The following is a 23,353-nucleotide window of genomic DNA, read 5'->3' on the forward strand; positions in this document are numbered from 1 at the left end:
TTGTACACCAATCACAGACAAACAGAGAGCCAAATCATGAGTGAACTCCCATTCACAATTGCTTCAAAGAGAAGAAAATACCTAGGAATCCAACTTACAAGGGATGGGAAGGACCTCTTCAAGGAGAACTACAAACCACTGCTCAATGAAATAAAAGAGGATACAAACAAATGGAAGAACATTCCATGCTCATGGGTTGGAAGAATCAATATCGTGAAAATGGCCATACTGCCCAAGGTAATTTATAGATTCAATGCCATCCCCATCAAGCTACCAATGACTTTCTTCACAGAATTGGAAAAAACTACTTTAAAGTTCATATGGAACCAAAAAAGAGCCCGCATCGCCAAGTCAATCCTAAGCCAAAAGAACAAAGCTGGAGGCATCATGCTACCTGACTTCAAACTATACTACAAGGCTACAGTAACCAAAACAGCATGGTACTGGTACCACAACAGAGACAGAGATCAATGGAACAGAACAGAGTCCTCAGAAATGATGCCTCATATCTACAACTATCTGATCTTTGACAAACCTGACAAAAACAAGAAATGGGGAAAGGATTCCCTATTTTATAAACAGTGCTGGGAAAACTGGCTAGCCATATGTAGAAAGCTGAAACTGGATCCCTTCCTTACACCTTATACAAAAATTAATTCAAGATGGATTAAAGACTTCAATGTTAGACCTAAAACCATTAAAATCCTACAAGAAAGCCTAGGCAATACCATTCAGGACATAGGCGTGGGCAAGGACTTCATGTCTAAAACACCAAAAGCAATGGCAACAAAAGCCAAAATTGACAAATGGGATCTAATTAAACTAAAGAGCTTCTGCACAGCAAAAGAAACTACCATCAGAGTGAACAGGCAACCTACAGAATGGGAGAAAATTGTTGCAACCTACTCATCTGACAGAGGGCTAATATCCAGAATCTACAATGAACTCAAACAAATTTACAAGAAAAAAACAACCCCATCAAAAAGTGGGCAAAGGACATGAACAGACACTTCTCAAAAGAAGACATTTATGCGGCCAAAAAAACACATGAAAAAATGCTCATCATCACTGGCCATCAGAGAAATGCAAATCAAAACCACAGTGAGATACCATCTCACACCAGTTAGAATGGCCATCATTAAAAATTCAGGAAACAACAGGTGCTGGAGAGGATGTGGAGAAATAGGAACACTTTTACACTGTTGGTGGGACTGTAAACTAGTTCAACCATTGTGGAAGTCAGTGTGGCGATTCCTCAGGGATCTAGAACTAGAAATACCATTTGACCCAGCCATCCCATTACTGGGTATATACCCAAAGGACTATAAATCATGCTGCTATAAAAACACATGCACACGTATGTTTGTTGCGGCACTATTCACAATAGCAAAGAGTTGGAACCAACCCAAATGTCCAACAACGATAGACTGGATTAAGAAAATGTGGCACATATACACCATGGAATACTATGCAGCCATAAAAAATTATGAGTTCGTGTCCTTTGTAGGGACATGGATGAAACTGGAAAACATCATTCTCAGTAAACTATCGCAAGGACAAAAAACCAAACACCGCATGTTCTCACTCATAGGTGGGAATTGAACAATGAGATCTCATGGACACAGGAAGGGGAACATCACACTTGGGGGACTCTTGTGGGGTGGGGGGAAGGCGGAGGGACAGCATTAGGAGATATACCTAATGCTAAATGATGAGTTAATGGGTGCAGCAAAACAACATGGCACATGGATACATATGTAACAAACCTGCACATTGTGCACATGTACCCTAAAACCTAAAGTATAATAATAAAAAATAAAAAATAAATAAAATAAAAATAAATAAAATAAAATAAAAATAAAAATAAAATAAAATAAAATAAATTAGCTGGGTATGGTAGCATGTGCCTGCAGTCCCAGCTACTCGGTAGGCTGAGGCAGGAAGATTGCTTAATTAAGCCCAGAAGTTCAAGGCTGCAGCGAGCTACGATCAAGCCACTGCATCCCAGCCCCTGTCTCTAAAATATTTTTTTTGGTAATAAAAATTTTAAAAAGTGAAATACTTAGATGTAAATCTAAGAAAACATATAAAGGACAAGTAGGTTGAAAATTGCAAATAAATAGAAAAACATATTGTGTCCATGGATGGGAAGACTCAGTCTAGCAATGGTGTTATTTCTCCCCAAATTAATATACAGGTCTAACTATAAATATCTCAGAAAGATGTTTCTATATAGAAAAGATTATTGTAAAATTCATGTGGAAAGACAACTAGAATAGCTGTAACAATTTTGCAAAAGAATATTGTGTGAAGAATCAGTCTAACTGGTTTCAAGGCTTATAGAGATAACAATCAAGATAGTATGGTATTCATGGGAGAATAGAAACATATCAATGGAACAAAATAGGAACCCAGAAATAGAGCCACACAAATACGCCCAAATGTTTTTTGACAAAGTTGCAAAAGCAATTCAGTGGAGGAAAAAACCAGCCTTATGACAAATGCTGCTGGAGAAATTGAGAATCTATAAAGTAAAGAATAACCTCAACCTAAGCCTCACATTTCATATAAAAATTAATTCATAATAATTCACAGAATTCAATGTGAAATGTAAAACTATAAACAAATTTTAGAAAAAACACTGGGGAAAAACTTCCAGATCTAGGGCTATGGAAAGGGTTCTGAGACTCAACACCAGAAACATGATCCATGAAAGGAAAAAGTGCTAAATATGATCTCAGCAAAATCAAAAACTTTCGCTCTGTAGAAGACCACGCTAAGAGGATAAAAAGGCAAACTACAAAGTGGGAGAAAATAGTCTAGTTAGAGAACTCTTAAAACTCAACAGTAAAAAAGCATATACTCCAATTAGAACACAGGCAACAGACATGAAGATATTTCATCAAAGAAGATATACAGATGCAAATAAGCACTTGAAAAAATATTAGGCATCATTAGCCACAAGCCACTGGGGAAACGCAAATTATAACCACAATAAGACATCCCTTACACATCTATCAGAATGGCTAAAATTAAAAATAGCGACACCATCAAATGGTGCTCAGGATGCAGAGAAACTGGATTACTCAGACATCACTGATAGAATGTAAAATGGTACAACAACTCTGGAAAATAATTTGGCATTTTCTCAAAAACACTAAACATGCAATTACCATACAACCCAGCAATTGCATTCCAGGGCACTTATCTTAATGAAATGAAGATTTATTTTCTCCTAAAACAACAACAGATACAGGAATGTTTAGAGCAGTGTAGTGGGTTGAAGGATGGGGTTCCCGAAAAGATATGTCCACATCCTAATTTCTGGAAACTAGGAGTGTTACTTTAGTTGGAAAAAAAAGGTCTATGCGGATATAATTAAGAATCACGAGATAAAGAGATCATTCTAGATTATCCATCCAGGTGTGCCCTAAATACAAGTGTCCTTATAGCACACAGGGGACCTTTGACGGACGGATGACAAGGTGATGTGAAGACAGAGGCAGAGTCTAGAGTCACAGCAATAACGGGGAAAAGGCTATTGATAAACACAAAAATCCTGAGAATTATACAGAGTTTAAAAAAAGCCAGTCCCCAAAGATTAATACTGTATGATACATAACATTCTTAATAGGACAACATTATAAAAATGAACAAGAGATTAGTAGTTGCCAGGAATTAAGGAGAGTTGGGGCAGGAGGGAAGTGGGTGTGGCTGTAAAAGACAATACAAGAGATCCTTGAAATAATAAAAATGTTCTGTATCTTTTTTTTTTTTTGAGACAGAGTCTCACTCTGTTGCCCAGACCGGAGTGCAGTGGCACTGTCTTAGCTCACTACAACCTCTGCCTCCTGGGTTCAAGTGATTCTTGTGCCTCAGGCTCCTGGGTAGCTGGGATTACAGGTGTGCACTACCACAGTGCACACTACCACACCCAGCTAATTTTTGTATTTTCAGTAGAGACGGGTTTCACCATGTTGGCCAGGCTGGTCTCAAACTCTTGACCTCAAATGATCTGCCTGCCTCGGCCTCCCAAAGTGCTGGGATTACAAGCGTGAGCCACTGTGCCTGGCCTCTGTATCTTGACCATATTAATGTCTACATCCTGGTTATATGTACCATAGTTTTGTGAAATGTTACCATTGGGGAAAACTAGATAAAAGATACACAGTATTTTCTGCAAATTATTTCTTGCAATTGCGAACCTACAATTATCTCAAAATAAAAAATCTAATTTAAAAAAGTGATCAACTGGGTGGAGGAATAAATAGTATGAAGTAGAAATTAACTTAAAAAATCAAGTTAGAAGGTAACTCTCATCTTAAACATGCCAATGCACCCTAAGATAAAATTCAGGCAATTTAAAATTGACAGTAGTTTCCCTTTTAACCAAGAACTGTTTTATCATATCTCTTACAGGTGAAACAGCTTTGGTGTTAAAAAATAACATCTCTTTTTCTTTTTTTTTTTTCTTTGAGAGGGAGTCTTGCTCTGTTGCCAGGCTGGAGTGCAGTGGCATGATCTCGGCTCACTGCAACCTCTGCCTCCCGGGTTCAAGTGATTCTACTGCTTCAGCCTCCCCAACAGCTGGGACTACAGGCGCGTGCCACCATGCCCAGCTAATTTTTGTATTTTTAGTAGAGACAGGGTTTCACCATGTTGACCGGGATGGTCTCAATCCCTTGACCTCGTGATCCGCCCACCTCGGCCTCCCAAAGTGCTGGGATTACAGGCATGAGCCACAGCGCCTGGCCAACATCTCTTTTCCTTACTCTTCTCTATTTGTCTGCAGTATTACAAAACGAAATCAAGACGGTGCTATAAAATTTCCCCCTGCAAACCACTCCAAACTCCCTTCTATAACTGACACCAATGCCAGTCTCTTTTCTCTCAGAAACTGTTTTTAACTTTTATTTTCATATTGAATTAGAAGAATGCTTCACCTCTTTTTATCTGTATTTCACTCAAAAGTCCAGGTTATTTTAAACCCCAAAATCCAATTGTCATCCAGTTTACATTTACTCCTTTATTTGCACTTAACCAGTGACCAAGCATCTATATACAGTCTATTTAACCTTGATAGTTTTCAACATCTATATCCATCATGCCACCAATAAACAAATTACGTGTCCTAATTTCCAACTTTAGTTTCATATCAGGATCCAAGTACCTTAGTAAATGTCCTAATGCTTTCATCTACCATTTGCATTTTCTTAACATTAGCAGTTTTGTAACATAAAGTCAGACCACAGACCTAAAATGTAGGTCACAATGTCTCCTTTCACAATGTGCCATGAAAATTTAAATACTTCAGGATAAAGACCAGGTGCCACATTCTTCCGTTTTTGTTAAAGGTTTTAACACTTCATAATCACGGCTTTTTTTTTTCTCCAAAAGTCATAAATTGACTGATTATTCCTTCATAATTCTCGTTTCAACTGCATGTCTAGCTGAATGTAACCGTTCCTTTTCTTGTCTCCCTATATCCAAAATATTTTCATCTTAAAACTGACTGCAAACTAAGGTCAGATACATTTTTTAATATATTACTTTTAAAACACAGGTAAACATACATACTTGTGTGTGTGCATTTTCATTATAACATTGCTTCTTGAAGACAGTCAATTTTTCATTTGCTTAAAACAGTGTTTTTCAAAGGAAGCACTATATTTTTGGAAGCACTGTTTCCAGTCATGGCTCTAAGTCACAACATAAATGTATCCTGTGAAGCATGGTTAAAAAGAAAAAAACTGAAAAACAATGGCCTAAAGAATATGGTCTAATTTGCTACACCTGACATTCAAGACCTAGGCTAATCTTGCCTGTAGCTACCAATATATCCTCATTGTCTATGACTTGCTTCACAAATCCATTGCACCTCTCAAATTGATTTACTTGCCCTATCTTAAAACATTCCACGCTTTCCCAACCATGTCTTTTTGCAGATATGCAATAAAGATTTCACTAAATGTATTATGAGGGGAAAAGGACAAAATAGAACCCTAAAAACAAGTCTATGAGAATTTTACCTCAACAAAATGCCTACCTCTCAACAAAATTTTTTCTTACCCTAACAGAGAAGGCATTGTTTCTTTATCTGAAATCTTACAATACTTGCTCTCTTTTCTATTCTTATGGTGATTTTGTGATACCTTTTATTGTAATGATCTGTTATCATATACCCTTATTGTAATGTAAGTACCTCAAAAATTGGTATCGTGCCTTATATATTTTTGTTTAATAAAATAATTAATGCTATTTTAAAACTTACAATAAATTTAACTAGTATCTAGCTTAAGAAAGAAAAAATTAAAGGTAAAACTGAACTATCCTATAACAGTCTTCACCATACCAATTCCTTCCCCTACACAGATAACCATTATTCTAAATTCCCATGGATGTTTCTTATACTTTTATTAAATATATAACTACCTCTGCATTTTAAAACTTAATTAATGACATCCCAATGTAAATATTTTGTTACTGGCTTACTTTGCTCTACATTGTTTATGATATTTGTTCACGTTGATGCAAACAATTCTAGTTCATTCATTAATTTGGCTATGTAATACTCTTTTACATTAATCCATCACAGGAGATTTATCAATTCTTTTGATGGACAGTTTGTTTCCAATTATTCATTCTTACAATGATGTAACCAATATTCTTACACATGTCTCTGTGCATAAGTATGAGAGTTTCCTTTGAGTAATACCTAGAAGTAGATTTGCTCTGCTGTAAGGTATGAGCATTTTTGGCTTCAGTGCATGTTACCAAAATGCTTTCCCAGTCTCTGGATTGTATTGTCACTTTTTATAATTTATTCCAATAAGCAAAAAAAAAAAAACCGTTAATTTCTTAAAAAAGGTATAGTTATATTAACTTTTTACAGAGTTACGGTTCTACTTGTGTTTTCTAATTACTCTTGACTCAGTTTGGAAAAGTTTTATTTTCCTGGAAAATTGTCCATTTCAGCTAAGTTTTCAAATTTATTGGCATGAAATGATTTATGCCCACCAGCGGATGTTTTCTGAGCTCACCTAAAAATTAGATTCATATAACTATTATTGGCCATGCTTCGCATAAATTCTTTTTTTTTTTTAAACAGAGTCTCACTTTGTAGCCCAGGCTGGAGTGCAGAGGCGCAATCTCAGCTCACTGCAACCTCTGCCTCCCAGGTTCAAGTGATTCTCATGTCTCAGCCTCCCGAGAAGCTGGGATTACAGGAATCTGCCACCACATCTGGCTAATTTTTTTTTTTTTTTTTAGTAGAGACAGGGTTTCACCATGTTGGCAGGCTGGTCTCGAACTCCTGACCTCAAGTGATCTGCCCATCTCGACCTCAAAAAATGCTGGGATTACAGGTGTGAGCCACCAAGCCTGGCCATAAATTCTTTTTTAGCAGAATACAGGTCAGGATACACAGCATGTTGACAAGGCAATGTCAGACATTCTTCTTAAGTAGGAGTAGTCATCACAACAGGCCACACCAAACAGCTAATCTCATGTGTGAGGGAATAAGATCACATTATGTGGGTGCAGAAGTCACTGATATATCCTGTAATAATTCCACAAGCATAGCTTCTAGTCACTACACTAAGATTTCCTACCAGGTATTACTAGCTTATTTACAACCCTCCCAGGCCAAAGCAATTTACCCAAGAAGTGTCATTTTTAACATAAGCAACAGTGCCTGGTAAACAGCTCACATTCCAAAAGTCAGCTGCCATTATTATTTGCAATAAGGGGAAACGAGAAAACAGGTTTCCAGGGGAACAGAGCTAGGTAAATTGTATTCCCTTATGTTTTTAAATAATTAGTTTTCTTTATCAATTTTGCTTCGTTTGTCTATTAGTCTTTTCAAAGAACAATTTTTAAATTCTATCTTGTTTTTTAATTCTTCCACTTCTGCTCTATATTTGCTTTTTTTTTGACTTCCTTTAGGTTTACTCTTTGAGTTGAGCATTTAGCTATATATTTTACTCTAAGTACCTCCTTAGCTTCATCGTACAATTTTAAAAACAGTACATTTTTAATACTATTCCATTCTAAGTATTCTCAAAGTTCTATTATAATATTTATTTTTGATTCATGAGTTTAGAGGTGTTTCTAAATTTTTCCAGGCTAAGGGGTGCTTTTGAGAATCTTTTTATTTTTCATTTTTAATTTTGTTGTATTATGTTTAGAGATATCAAACTGATTTTTAAGCTTTTATTGAGACTTGCTTAGTGTCCTAGTATGGTTAAGTTCTTACAAATACTATACATTTATTTGAAAAGTATATTCATTAACTATTGGATTAACCGCACTACATCTATCCCTGAGATCATATTATTAATTTTTTCAAGTCTTTTCCAGCATTACTAATAATTTGTATGCTTGAGTAGTTATTTAGAGAATGATACTCAATTTCTCATTATGGCTACAGACTTGTCATTTTATTCTTCTAATTCTGTTCATTTTTGGCCTTGTTAATAAGTCCTTCTTACATATTGTCTTTGGAGTTTTCATTTTGCAATTTGTAGTAGCGTTGTCTTCCTCTAACAAAGCTATGTTAGACCCAAATAACACTGGGTCTAACATAATATTATATTAGCTTTCTTTTTATTAGTGTTTGCCTCCTTTTTTAACTTTTAATCTCTGTGCCCTAATGTTTCACGCATACCTGTTATAAGTAAAATCTAGATAAATTTTTAAAAATCTGACAATATTAGTTTTTAGTTTGGTAAATTAGTGTATTTTACATTTTTGAAAACTGATATTTGGGTGTTTTTCTATCATCATATTTTTGCTTGTTATTTTACTTTTTCTTAGAACTTCCTTGTCTTTTTCTGCCTTTCATTAACTTGAGGTTTTTTTCCAATTTAAATTTTTTTTATATTGAGTATTGAGGGAACAAAAAAGAACATCTACAAAATATATGTAAGCTATTCTTTTCTCTTGATTTTAATAGTGTGATTAAATACAGTAATCAATTTATTAATATTAGATGAATCTTGTAAAAATTGAGAGATATGTTAAACCTTTTCCAAATAGGTTGGTGGTAAACTTGTCTCCTTTTAGTTCTGTCAATTTTTACTTTATTTATTTTTACACTCTCTTATTATGTGCATTTTGAAATATCTTTCTAGTGAAAAGAACTTTTATACTTACAAGATGGTCTTTATCTTAAGTTTTAATTCCAGTCACTCTATACCCTCATTATAGGTTTCTGCTCTCATAAATGTTAGCTCTACTTTTTTTTTTTTTTTTTTTTTGAGACAGAATGTTCCTTTGTCGCCCAGGTTGGAGTGCAGTGGTGCAATCCCAACTCACTGCAACCTCTGCCCACTGGGTTCATGCCATTCTCCTGCCTCAGGCTCCCGAGTAGCTGGGACTACAGGCGCGCACCGCTACACCCGGCTAATTTTTGTATTTTTAGTAGAGATGGGGTTTCACCATGTTGACCAGGCTAGTCTTGAACTCGTGACCTCAAGTGATCTGACCTCCTCAGCATCCCAAAGTTCTGGGATTATAGGCGTGAGCTAACGTGCCCAGCTTCTACTTGTTTTTAACAACACAATATTTTACCAGTATCGTCTTGCACAATTTTCTTTAGATTTATACACCATTTTACCATTTTGTCTATGTCTCATTCATTCTTAAATTTCAGATCTTCCACTTGAAATTACTCTCTTTTGCCTAAAGTATATATTTTTTGAATTTTCTTTAGCAAAGATTGGCTAGTATCAAATTGTCTCCATTTCTAATATCTAAAAATGTCTTTTTTCTCTTCTTGTTTTCATAAAATACTTTTGATGAATTCTGGTTGACAGTTGTTTTTTCTCAGTACATTGAGGATATAATCCCATAGTTTATTAGCTTCTACTGTTTGTGTCAAGAAATTGGCTGTCAGTCTAACAGCTGTTTCTTTGATGATAACCTTTTTTTTTCCCCTTGGCTGTTTTTAAAATCTTCTTCTTGACCTTACTGTTTTATAGTTTCACAGTGATGTTCCTGGCAGTGAATTTCTTTATTTCTCCTTCTTATGATTTGATTGAGATTCCTGAATTTGTAGATTAGTGTCTTTCAGAAAAGTTGTCAGCCATTATCCCTACTCCATTCTTTGTCGCTTCTCCTAAATTTTGATTAGTTGTAATTTAGATTTTTTCATTTCGTTTCCCATGTCCCTTAATCACTTTGACATTTTCCATATATTTGTTACAACATTCCATTATGTATTTCTTCAGATATATCTTTTAATTCACATAGTTTCCCTTAGCTGTTTCTTATCTCAGTTAAACCTGTTCTTGGAGCTTTAAATTTTAGCTATAGTAGTTTAATTACTAGAGACTGGTTTTTCTTCAAATCTGTTTGCTGCTGTTTTCAAACCTCTCCTTTATTCTTAAAACATTTTAAGTAAATTTACTTTAAAATTCTTGGCTTGAGGATTTTCAGACCACAAGTAGTATGTATAGGGATACAGACCCATGTTATATCTGGTTTGTGGCTATGAATTTTCAGGGGCTGTATCTGCTCCCCGCTAGTGTCCGCCACCCACATACTCACAACCTCTCCACAGAGCACTATATTTAAACACAGCCATTTTCCTTCCAGTCTCTTGAGGACATGGGTATAGGACGGGTTTATTTTTAGTTCACTCTTACATTGATATTCTATCCCTTTGGGTTCTCAGCTTTAAGAAGACATTTACTTGGGAAGTTCCTGGATTTCAAATCCTGTTTCTTATTCTCTGGAAAATCACAAAAACCAAAATTATAGTTAACTCACTTTAGCAAATGTCTTCAAGGTGAAAGCTGACTGCAGTGTTTTGCTTGCCTGACTTAGGTCTTGCTTTCATTTAGTTTTAGGTTTGAATTTCCTTTATTTTCTAACCAACTCATGAATATAATTAAGTTTTTTTAAATCTTATACATTATTTTTAATATTTTCCTGGGAAGTTGGTGTCAGTACTTAGCCACAGTGCCAGAAATAAAATTAATCTCCTAAATGTTCTTAATTCTGATATTTTCCCTTTATACTGGTTTGAAAATTACACATTGGAATTTTAATTTTTAATAGATACACTTAAGCTTTTACCATTGAAAACTGATTCAAATTCCAATGTCAATCCTACATCTTCCTTCCAAACAATACAAGGAATTTCAGACTCTTAAAGCAAAGTCTTCCTCCTTTCTACATGGTATTCTTGTCCAGTATTTTAGTTTCACTCCTATTTTCCCCTTAAATTTTTTATTTTAAAATAATTGGATTCATAAGAAGTTTCAAAATTAATACAGCGAACTTCAAATATCCAGTTTCCCTAATGGTTACATCTTAAATAGCTACGTAAAATGCCAAAACCAGGAAACTGACATTGACATGACATTTTTGTGTAATTCTACGTCACTTTATCACATGTGTAGATTCATATAACCACCACTACAATCAAGATACAGAATGTTCTGTCATCACAAAGTTCTTTCTCATGCTATTCCTTTATAATCACCCCCCTACTCCTTTCTGACCCACTTCTACCTACCATCCTTAACACTGGCAACTACTAATGCTTTCCTTCAATTTTGTCATTTTGAAGATGCTATATAAATGGAATCATAAGCCTTTTGGGATTGGCTTTTTTGTGTGTGTGCTCAGTATAATGCTCTTCATTTTCTAGGCTCATTCGATTATTTTAAGTACATTCTTTAGTAATTCTTTCACAGAGTCTATAAGTAAGTGGACTCTTTCACTTCTTGTTTGTTCTGGAAATGTCTTTATTATGCCCTTATTCTTGAATAATAGCTTAGGCAGAAATATATATCAGTCAGGCATTAACTGGGAAAAGAGAAACGATTCCAGGTATTTAAAATTAAAAGGTATCTTGCTACAGAAATTTAGGTGCTACAAACTGTAAGAAGTATTCTCAATCACTTCTTCATCAAATATTCTCTCTCCGTCATTCTTCCATGGTCTTCATCTATAACTCTTAGTAGATGTATGTTGAACTCCATATCATATTTTCTATTTCTATAACTCTGTACTGCCTTCAGGATAATTTCCTCAAATTTATCTTACAGTTGTTAACTCTCTCTTCACTGGCCATATTTTTCATTTTTTAGATATTCTTCTTTTATGAATATTTTGCTTAAATATTCATTTTGCTTAAAAATAGCCTGTATTTTAATATTTATATTATGTGCTCAATTATCAGAAGTTAATAGAGGATAATACTGGTATATATTGGTTCTACTGATTCTTGTTCATACTGGCTGTTTCCTTGCGTATTTTATAACTTTTAGAAAGTGAGCCCATGCTAAGCATTGGATTTTCTGAGGGAATACAGTGTAGCCTGGGTTGAGAACGCACCCTTCTAAAATGACTTTTGTCTTAAGTTTCTGTAAGGCACCTCAGGAGTATTAACATTCAGTAACTATATGCTGGTTGATTTCCCAGTGTATAGAACTAGTCAGGAGTATACATTTAAACCTCAAACCTAAAAAGGGTATGCCTATGATTATGATCAGAAATTCATGGGGAAGCTTTTAAAATTTTCCCCACTTAAGACACTGGGCCCAGGTTGAGAAAAAAAGTCTTCCTTGTGGTCTGTCTCTGCTGAAAAGCACATGTTTTATTTGTGTTTTTAATATCCTGTTACTTGATAATGCTCCTAGGGTTCCTGCTTAATACTGGTGTTTCATTTCTAACTCTGTTCACCACGTAGGCCCCAGATCTTGTCTCCAAATCTTGACTGGCTATTAAATCTATATCCTTGGGCCAAGACATCCCTCCATCCCATTCTCATGGTAGTCCATGTCACTACTCATGCTTCCCACTCTGTTTTTTAAACCCTCTATATTTTCAGGTCTTAAGATTTTTCCTTACTTTCTTGTAAGCACAGCTATACAACCAAAACGATATTTGTTGCATATTATAGCATTTCTAAATATGTAGTAGTATGAGAGTTTTCAAGTTAATACTAAGTTGCCTGTCTAGGAATTCTCTACTAAATCTTTTTATTTTTCACATAGCCCATGGCACAGCATCTGGTAGGCAGCAGTATATCATAAATGTGATGAATGACTGGTTGAATGAATGAATTACCATTCTTTATCAGCATTCATTTCCTTCATTAATTATTTTTCTCCAACTCTGATTTCCCAAATTCCTCATTATAAATTTGTGAATGACATATTTTATGGACTTCATTTAGACTAACATAATTTTCTCACATTAACTATTATACCAGTCATGGTAATCCTGCATTCAGTTTCTTCCCTTCTATTTGCCCTGCGTGGACCTGTTGGTCCTCTTTTTACCATGAAACTCTTGCTATGTCATTTTACTGCCAGTGGGTTTGCAAAAATCTTATTTTGATAATTTTTATCATCTTAAACTCTTTTCTTCTTTCAATAGTTATATTCAACTGCATTTTCCACTAAATAAGGCACTGTCAAATGTGGGTAGCACATAAGATGATTCTTAATCATTGACTGCTGTTATATTCTGCCTTATTCTTATAACTTATTAATTTGAGGAAGATTTACATAAAAATTTGTTTTAGTTTCCAGAAGGAAAATTAGAATAATATTAATAAATATTATACATATAAAATATACCTAAATAATAAAATAGAAATTGCTCCATATATACTTCTTTCATCATATTTCTGTCATCTTCACAGGCATTAGAAATATACCATATATTTACTAAAATATATACACACCATCTAATTATGCAATAATTTCTTTCATATTTATATATGTATAAAACAAAATTCACAGGAATCTTCTCTCCTTTACACCTCAACACTATTGTATGTCTTCAGTGAAATTTCTGTAAATCTGAGTATGGTGTCAAGAACCCAATGGACATTTAATAAATATTCATTTGTGACAATCATGATAATCTCACACAGGCCTTTGAAAGTGATTTTCAGAAATCATCGGCTATTCTTTGACACAGATTAAAAAACCTTCCCCCAGAAGAGATGATTGCCTTTCAATCATAGAAGAAAAAAATACAGCAAAAACAAGTGAGACAGAGTCTTTTTATTTTTAAGCTAAAGATCCAGTGTATTATAGCATTATGTACCATGAAGATTTCAGATAAAACTATGTAAACTCAAGTTAGTGACATACAATTGAATAGGGTTTAAAATTTTTCCATATACTGTGGTATGCACCAATAAATTCCGACCTGTGGTTTTAAATACAGTAGCATCTAAGCACTGATACAGACCTGCAATTATGTCAATGGACAGTCTATGAACATTAGTAGTGAAGATACAAATCCACTGCAGTAAGCTGATTAGCAATGCTAATGTGCACACTACACAGTCATATAATTAGAAAGAGTTTTACTCACAGTGATGTCGAGGTTATGGGGTTAGGACAGTTTCCACTTCAAAAGATGGAAGAATCCAGGTTACCATGATAGCAAAAAGTAAATCACCTAATTTAAGCTGTTGAAAATATCATGGTTTATTTTAAAAAAAGAAACTTCTACCTTACCTTGTGAACACTACGGTAAATTATGAATTAATTCTTTCCCAGCTGAAAGAGATTTTAAAAAAGCAGACCCTCAATAGGCATGATAAAGAATCTCCACCATATAACACTACATTAGTCCAACTAAGTTATCATGTCATTGTCCACTTAAGAGAAAATGGAGCTTAATTAGAGAAAAAAAATCATAAAAATGTTCAGTCTCCTCTGAAATGGAAAGATGTACAGAGAGATGTGGGGGGGAGAAAAAGAAGAGAGAAGGCAATCAGTAACAAACACTTGGTTATAATGATGATAAGAATCCATTTCCTTTATTCAATTTTGTTGGTGTTCCTTTTTTATATCCCTTCTCAGCTATAATGATCTACAAAGTATCCTTAGGTTTGGTGGTCTGTAATCAGCTAAGATAAACAGTTATCTTTGCTTTAAATGGAGAACAACCATTAGTCGATCGCTTATATTTGCAGACAATTCCATTCTGAAAACTAAGGTGTAAATACACTTAAATTTTAGAGACAAACTATTTTGTTTCTGACAAGATTTATCACAATTGGAACATGTCACCCTCATCGTGATACTTAGTGGTGGGATAAAGTAGTGTTGTCTTTCTGCTTTAGAATAAGAAACTGGATCATTTCTTTTAAGTCTTGTGATTATATTTAAATCTTATATACATGCCCTGAAATGAAGAGGTGTTCTCATAAATCCTTGCATTATGCAGGAAAATGTCAGCTGCAGCTTTAACTAACATTCTGTGAGACAAAAGGAAGCCCAAAGTAGCTGCTCTTCATAAAGACTAGATGCTAATACACATGCGCATGCGTGCACTCACACACGCACACACGCTGTGCCTCCTTAGAGAGCTATTTCTATTTTCATAATATGGTTAAGTTAGGATTACCCAAGGAAAAAATTTCAAAGGATTTATCATTTAACACTTCAATGGAGTTACTAATAGGAATTATATTGAAGTAGGTCATGCCAAATCCACTCTCAAATGACAAGAGATCACATATAAGTCTGCAAACATTTCAGACACAATAGCCACAAGACCCTCAAAATTATTACCAGGGTATATGGTCTAGTATAATAAAGATCAAATAATTCAAACTTCAAGCCAGACTTATAATTACTATCTTACTAAGATCTCAGTTAATCACTCATAAAGTAAGTAGATGGTTCATACTATGAAGGTTAATACAATCATATTAACAATAAAATAAATATTTGCCTTTCTCTCAGTCCATGATACATCCTATTATTTTAGTCACAAACACACACACACACACACACACACAAACACACACACACACACACCCTATGGCTAGAAAAATATGAATTCAAGCTGAAGACAGAAAACAAAGGGAATTTATCTTTCCTAAAAGGAACACAGAAATAATCTCCCGAATTGTAAATTCCTAGTTCATGGAACATATTTGTCCTACTCTTTGGAAAATGCTTTCTAACTCATTCACACAGAAGTCACTGCAAAGTGTTAATTAATACTAATGATGAAATCTGATGACCTTTACATATCTGTCCTAAGTTAATTTGTATGTGTGGTGGGAAGACTCATATAAGACTCTATTATTACACAATGATGAAGCAGCATTATGAGGGTATACCTTAAAGAACAAAAAATGTGATGCTTTCTGTAAAATTGTCTGTTTATAAACTAAGCATAAAATGTCAAAAGTCCTTGTGTCTGGTATTCTAAATTTAAATAAAAAGTTCTTAGTTTATGATTCTTAAAATATGGGAAATGAACAAGTACTCACTGTCGTCTCTAGTCACCTATTCCTATTTTTGGCTGACAAGATTTCTGGTTAGAGCTTTATTTGGAAGCTTTAACATATTTTAACTGTTACACATTACTCGGCTCAAACTATAGTCAAGATAACTTGCTTGTCAGTTTATTAACAGCAAATTATTCAAATATGTTCCATCACTTGTGATTCAAGGGCCTGTGGTGAGAGGGGAGACATGAAGGGAGGAACAAACAAAGGTGGGGAGGGATTGTCACAGCTAATAATAAAACAGTATTTCTAAAAATCATTTCCATTGTTGAATTAAATAATTTAAATTTTAAGCTTAGCCTCAGACTTGCTTTTAAGAGTCTACATATTTTATCTGTGATGAATTACACTATTCTCACTCTTAGTCAGAGATGCAATATCATCTTTATTTTAACAGACTTCTAAGGAGGTATGTGGTTTCCATAAAAAATGAGTAATGCGAATGTTGTCTTTTTTTTTTTAAGAGTTTCATTTTATTCTGCTACTGAGATAGTAAGCTCTATTATCCAAAAGCCAAAATGCATATCTACCCAGCAGGTTTCCGTTTTTTTCCTTTTCAGTATTCATGACATCAAGGCCCTGTTTGTTATCTTTTTATTTATTTATTTATTTATTTTTAATCTTTCTTTTTTTTTTATTATACTTTAGGTTTTAGGGTACACGTGCACAATGTGCAGGTTTGTTACATATGTATCCATGTGCCATGTTGATTTCCTGCACCCATTAACTCGTCATTTAGCATTAGGTATATCTCCTAATGCTGTCCCTCCCCCCTCCCCCCACCCCACAACAGTCCCCGGAGTGTGATGTTCCCCTTCCTGTGTCCATGAGTTCTCATTGTTCAATTCCCACCTATGAGTGAGAACATGCGGTGTTTGGTTTTTTGTCCTTGCGATAGTTTACTGAGAATGATGTTTTCCAGTTTCATCCATGTCCCTACAAAGGACACGAACTCATCATTTTTTATGGCTGCATAGTATTCCATGGTGTATATGTGCCACATTTTCTTAATCCAGTCTATCGTTGTTGGACATTTGGGTTGGTTCCAACTCTTTGCTATTGTGAATAGTGCCGCAACAAACATACGTGTGCACGTGTTTTTATAGCAGCATGATTTATAGTCCTTTGGGTATATACCCAGTAATGGGATGGCTGGGTCAAATGGTATTTCTAGTTCTAGATCCCTGAGGAATCGCCACACTGACTTCCACAATGGTTGAACTAGTTTACAGTCCCACCAACAGTGTAAAAGTGTTCCTACTTCTCCACATCCTCTCCAGCACCTGTTGTTTCCTGCTTTTTTAATGATGGCCATTCTAACTGGTGTGAGATGGTATCTCACTGTGGTTTTGATTTGCATTTCTCTGATGGCCAGTGATGATGAGCATTTCTTCATGTGTTTTTTGGCTGCATAAATGTCTTCCTTTGAGAAGTGTCTGTTCATGTCCTTTGCCCACTTTTTGATGGGGTTGTTTTTTTCTTGTAAAAAACATTTGTTTGAGTTCATTGTAGATTCTGGATATTAGCCCTCTGTCAGATGAGTAGGTTGCAACAATTTTCTCCCATTCTGTAGGTTGCCTGTTCACTCTGATGGTAGTTTCTTTTGCTGTGCAGAAGCTCTTTAGTTTAATTAGATCCCATTTGTCAATTTTGGCTTTTGTTGCCATTGCTTTTGGTGTTTTAGACATGAAGTCCTTGCCCACGCCTATGTCCTGAATGGTATTGCCTAGGTTTTCTTGTAGGATTTTAATGGTTTTAGGTCTAACATTTAAGTCTTTAATCCATCTTGAATTAATTTTTGTATAAGGTGTAAGGAAGGGATCCAGTTTCAGCTTTCTACATATGGCTAGCCAGTTTTCCCAGCACTATTTATAAAATAGGGAATCCTTTCCCCATTTCTTGTTTTTGTCAGGTTTGTCAAAGATCAGATAGTTGTAGATATGCGGCATCATTTCTGAGGGCTCTGTTCTGTTCCATTGATCTATGTCTCTGTTGTGGTACCAGTACCATGCTGTTTTGGTTACTGTAGCCTTGTAGTATAGTTTGAAGTCAGGTAGCATGATGCCTCCAGCTTTGTTCTTTTGGCTTAGGATTGACTTGGCGACGCGGGCTCTTTTTTGGTTCCATATGAACTTTAAAGTAGTTTTTTCCAATTCTGTGAAGAAAGTCATTGGTAGCTTGATGGGGATGGCATTGAATCTATAAATTACCTTGGGCAGTATGGCCATTTTCACGATATTGATTCTTCCAACCCATGAGCATGGAATGTTCTTCCATTTGTTTGTATCCTCTTTTATTTCATTGAGCAGTGGTTTGTAGTTCTCCTTGAAGAGGTCCTTCACATCCCTTGTAAGTTGGATTCCTAGGTATTTTCTTCTCTTTGAAGCAATTGTGAATGGGAGTTCACTCATGATTTGGCTCTTTGTTTGTCTGTGATTGGTGTACAAGAATGCTTGTGATTTTTGTACATTGATTTTGTATCCTGAGACTTTGCTGAAGTTTCTGATCAGCTTAAGGAGATTTTGGGCTGAGGCAGTGGGGTTTTCTAGATATACAATCATGTCATCTGCAAACAGGGACAATTTGACTTCCTTTTTTCCTAATTGAATACCCTTTATTTCCTTCTCCTGCCTGATTGCTGTGGCCAGAACTTCCAGCACTATGTTGAATAGGAGCGGTGAGAGAGGGCATCCCTGCCTTGTGCCAGTTTTCAGAGGGAATGCTTCCAGTTTTTGCCCATTCAGTATTATATTGGCTGTGGGTTTGTCGTAGATAGCTCTTATTATTTTGAGATACGTCCCATCAATACCTAATTTATTGAGAGTTTTTAGCATGAAGGGTTGTTGAATTTCGTCAAAGGCCTTTTCTGCATCTATTGAGATAATCATGTGGTTTTTGTCTTTGGTTCTGTTTATATGCTGGATTACATTTATTGATTTGCGTATGCTGAACCAGCCTTGCATCCCAGGGATGAAGCCCACTTCATTATGGTGGATAAGGGTAGATATGCTTTGTGGTCATTCAAAAGCGGAAAAAAAAAAAGTTGATGTAAAAAAAGAAACAAGAGTAAGAAAGACATATGTGAACATGCCTGTTTAGGGATATTTTAACTTCTGTGGAGATTAGTGCATTTGAGAAAACCTATATACCCCCACTGAGATACTAATGGATTAAGAAGCAGATGGAACACGGGATGTCGATGGAAATGATGTAAAAATATGACTTTGAAAGAACTCCGAACACCAGATACTCCTCCTGATTCTGGAATTTGCATATTTTGACTTGTATCTAAAAAGCAATTTCAAGGTCAGCTTCGGTAGAGAAACACTGAGCTAAGATGGGAAGTAACCCCATTAAAAATCTACCAGTGTTTTGCATATTTATTTTTCTTCTTCTATAGTGAGCAATGACGACTCATAAATCAAAAAATCAGGGTAAACAAATACCACAGAGGTTATTTCATACTCTAAAATATATACTCCCTATTCTGTCTATTTCTACACACAAACATTTCTATTACTCGGACTTATAATGTGTGTAATGCATGCATTCATGCTTTAAGAATCTGTATACATTTGCCTAAAATGGAAAAAATATATTATTGTCCCAAGTCTCGGAAGACCCTGGCCCAAATAAAATGATGACCACCTCAAATGCAAAAAAAAAAAAAAAAAAAAAAAAAGCCAAAATGCAAGCTAACGTATCTAAATGAAATATTCAGGAAATCTCTTTATAGTTCTTTCAGCATTCTTCTAAATAAGATTATTTCTTTCCTATATTCCTAGTCTAAAAACTTTAACTCCGTTCTCTAGAATGAAGGAAAACTATTGAAATTCTTATTTTCTCCTAAAATCCATGACTTGCCCATAATTGTGGGACCCTATGAATCCTCCTATTGACTGAAAATATATTTATATCTTCATTCAACAAACAATTCTCAGGCCAGGAGCAGTGGTTGACGCCTGTAATCCCAGCACTTTGGGAGGACGAGGTAGCCGGATCACTTGAGGTCAGGAGTTCAAGACCAGCCTGACCAACATGGAGAAACCCCATCTCTACTAAAAATACAAAATTAGCCGGGCATGGTGGCACATGCCTGTAATTCCAGCTACGCAGGAGGCTGAGGCAGGAGAATCGCTTGAACCCGGGAGGCAGAGGTGTTGGTGAGCTGAGAGTGCATCATTGCACTCCAGCTTGGGCAACAAGAGTGAAAGTCCGTCTCAAACAAACACACACACGAAAAAACAATTCTCAGCAATGGAAAGGAAAAATCACAACTGGATACTTTTGTGCATTTAAAATCATAATGAAAAAGAATATCATAATATGCTATTTTCATGTAACAATTATATATGTATATATAATATATACACTGGATACTGAGGGATGACTGTATATATACACACACACATACAGTCATCCCTCAGTATCCCAGGGGGACTGGTTTCAGGACCCCCTGCAGATACCGAAATCCATGGATGCTCAAGTCCCTTATATAAAATAGTAAAGTATTTGCATATGATCTACACACATCCTCTCATATACTTTAAATCATCTCTGGATTACTGATAATACTTAACACAATGTAAATGCTATGTAAATGATTGTTATGTTATATTGTTTAGATAGTAATGACATGAAAAAAAGAGCTGTAGATGTTTAATGCAGACACAACCATCCATTTTTTTCTGAATATTTTAAATCTGCGGTTGGTTGAATCCATGAATGTGGAACCCATGATATGGAAGGATGACTGTATATATCATATATATTTTTCATATATGATATTTTCGTTACGTGAAAACATCATATACATGTATACATATGGAGCTATATCTATATTGATATATTACTCCTTATCTTGATTTTATCTTGAACTTGCCTTATCTTGATTTTTACAATAATTATTATTTAAGCAGGGGAAGAAATACTATTTCCATTTTATAGGTCAATGAAAAAAGATTCAGAAAGTTAAGTGACTGATTCAAACTTTCAAACCTATCAAGTAGCATAGCCAAGATTTGAACTAGTCAGTCTTTTCAGTATGTTTCACTGTGATAAAATTATAAGCACTGTTAGAAATGTTCAATAAAGATTTAATCAATTTCCTTGATAACATATTTCAATAACAATTTTTAGTACTATCTGTACCAACTAATTTTTAAAGTAAGTTACAGCTCTGTACGTGTATGCAGAAAAAGCATAAACTTTAAAGGAAAAAAAACACTGGCCATTTACATGGATTGCAATAGAAATCACTTTGCTAATGACAGGAAAGGTTTCATTCAACTAATGAGAATAATTAAACAGTATAAGAGCACTGAGACCAACTACATTTAATAATTGGATTTCTGCCCTTAGCATTTTTTATGACATTAGAAAATATGTTGATTTCTCTGTCTGAATTAAGATACATAATGCTTGTTAAGGTCAAGAGAAAAGGATACTTTTTATATAGGGCATTATGGGGTCACCTTGAAGGCATTTACATCATCCCTCCTTTTGTTCATGTGCACATCATTGCATCGGCTGGCTGTTTTCTATCATATGATCTCCAAAATAGAGTTCTATTATTACTGCTTTTTCTAACATCGCTCTATTAGTATCTCACTCTCTACCCGGGCTTCCCTGTCGTTATCTCCTACATTCTGAGAAGTCCCGATGCTATAAAGAAATTAAATAAAAGGTGTAAGTATAGCTATAGCCCAAGCCAGCCCACCAAAACTCAGAGGCCAGATTGTCCCAAGGAAACCAACCTGAAAGTAATAATGCTAATAATATTTATTTGGATAATGTTTTAGAGATTCTTCCTATATGTTTAAAATTTATTGAAGGTAATTTAGACCATTAGCCTTTAGAATATTGCATTAACACACAATATCTATTTTTATTATTTAATCCATTATACTATATTAAGAAACTGATTATATCCTTTTAAAAATACTACCATTAACTTGCAGATATCTACTAATGTGTGATCCTGTTTGTAGATTAATCAAGGCCCCTTGATTTTCATATCCCCCCACTTGAGCTCTGGAAAAAAAAAGAAAGTGGCTAAATATTAAATCAAGAAAAGCTGTAGAAAGGCTTTTGGAAAAGAGATAAATTCACATAGATAAAACAATCTAACAAAAATATTCCTGATTACAATACTTTATTTGCCTGACTTTAGTGCCTTCTCACTGAAGTATGAATGCTAAAGTAGAAGGGGTAGAAATACTGACTACAGAGATACAGATAATACAGTAGGGGTCAAAAGAAATGTGTAATGCTATTTCCTAACACACAACCCTTCTTTCAAGATCACATTTTCATGCATTTATGTATAAAAAATCATTAATTTGAATTTTAAAAACTGTTGGTATGTAATAAATAACTTTATTGTTGACTTTCAGTATCTCTTTTAATTTATTCTATGGGGCTTCCCATGTCTGTGCATAAAATTTAGGGCAGATTTCATGTTTTTATTCATTTATAGGCAATCAAAATACTCAGCAATTAATATGTGTAGTCTAGCCTAGTATTAAAAACGTTGAAGTCCTGTTATAGGCACCTGCCATGACAGAGGGTGGTTAGAATCTCACTTGCAGATCCTTTGATTTAATTGAGGCTCTTTCTCAGCTCACTGCTCCTGAGAAGATAGTAGTTCAGTTGACTTTTGGGATCACTGGAACCCTCCAGGCAGTCTCTGGAGTTAAGACAACCTTGTATCATCTTTTTTGTGGATATGGCCTACCTCTGATCCATGGCATACACTTAAGCAACATTTGCCTAACAGTCACCTGTCACTCCACCTTCAAAGCAGCTGGCCAATCAGTCTCATGCTCTTTAGATTTCTTAGGCATGTGTCAGCTAGCTGGTCTTAAATGGCAGGGGTCACTTACTAAGTTCTACATCTCTTAAAGTCTTCCTCTCTTGGATTCAGATGAAAGGAGACCTTCCTTTCCTTCCCCTTGGAGGTCTGATGGGACACTTAGCACACCAACAACTCTGTCCAAACATCCTCCTTTCCTTAATTTTAAAACTCCCAATCCTTTTATATCCTTGACATGATTAAGTAGCTTAAGAATCACA

This window comes from Nomascus leucogenys, chromosome 2, assembly GCF_006542625.1.
Source record: "Nomascus leucogenys isolate Asia chromosome 2, Asia_NLE_v1, whole genome shotgun sequence".
In the NCBI taxonomy this organism is placed as follows: domain Eukaryota; kingdom Metazoa; phylum Chordata; class Mammalia; order Primates; family Hylobatidae; genus Nomascus; species Nomascus leucogenys.